Below are 1,228 nucleotides of genomic sequence, written 5' to 3' on the forward strand. Positions count from 1 at the left end.
TAAACCACTTTCTAAACTGAAAAACAAGAATGTTAATAATAGGAATAAGATAATCTATGTAAAGCACTTAGTGCCTAGCACATAAAAATGTTCCCTTATCTTCCATTTTAAACTATCAGAACAATAATAAATATTAACACTATTAATTAATCTTATTAATTTGGAGGTTGGGGGAAAAGTCCATGCTCTATTTGCATCACATTCTAACCAACCACTCAATTCTGTGAAGAAATCCGTCTAACAGGCTGGCGTAAATAAAGTGAAGGCACCCAGAATGCTATTTATTTGAATTGTTCCCCTTCTCCATGGTGATAGTGCTTCCTCAAATAACAAATAGACAAATAAATGAAAGCCAGTCATTTTTTCCTTTATCTCATAATGAAGAATCAAGAGGAAATGAATGCAAGAAATATTCTCAAGAGAAGAGGAAGGTACAGGCGTAAGCCTAACAAACATCAATGGGGGCTCTTTGCAAATGTTTCCAGTACAACATTAACAAGCCGACTCAAGGGCGCTGTTGCCATTATTTGCAGAGCAAACAGGCGTGAGGCCCTTCAGGAGAGCAGGGCTTTGGAGGTTTAAATTCCAGTTCTACTACTTTCCATGAGGCCTCAGGCAATTTACCCAAACCCTCAAATCCTTGATTTCCTCATTTTAAAATGGAGAAAACTAAGAAAAACAATATAAGTAACGTTCTTACGTGGTAAGCAGGCAGTGTATACCATATCCCTACTCCCTTAGGGCAACGTTACCTAAATAAAATTGTGTATTCTGATCAGGGTTTCCAGGCTGCATCATCTGAAGTGCACATGGTGCTGTGGTACAAAGGAGGACTTTGTATCTGAATAGTAGACAGACAGGAGTTCAATAAATATTTGATCATTTGTTTTGGCTTTAATGGAAGTATGTTGCGTACCCAGGACCTCCTCTGGTATCTCCTTCATAACCTTTGTAGGTAGGGAAGCCACCAGCTTCCTAGGTCTGCAGCATCCTAACCTAATCCCAAGATCCTGCCTATTTCATTCACCACTGTTTCCCTTCATTTCCTACCGTCTCGGAAAGTTTCCAGCAGTTTGCAGGACAGCTGTCCATGAAAGGCAATCTTTTCGATATATTTGGACTGTGTTAAGCTTCCACTATGTTTAATTATCATTCTATAGCTGGGAGGTATTTCAAACAGAATTGAAGGAAGAGGAATAATTTAAATGATTGTCCTAAACAATAAATT

Source organism: Hipposideros armiger, unplaced genomic scaffold (assembly GCF_001890085.2).
Source record: "Hipposideros armiger isolate ML-2016 unplaced genomic scaffold, ASM189008v1 scaffold_115, whole genome shotgun sequence".
NCBI lineage: Eukaryota > Metazoa > Chordata > Mammalia > Chiroptera > Hipposideridae > Hipposideros > Hipposideros armiger.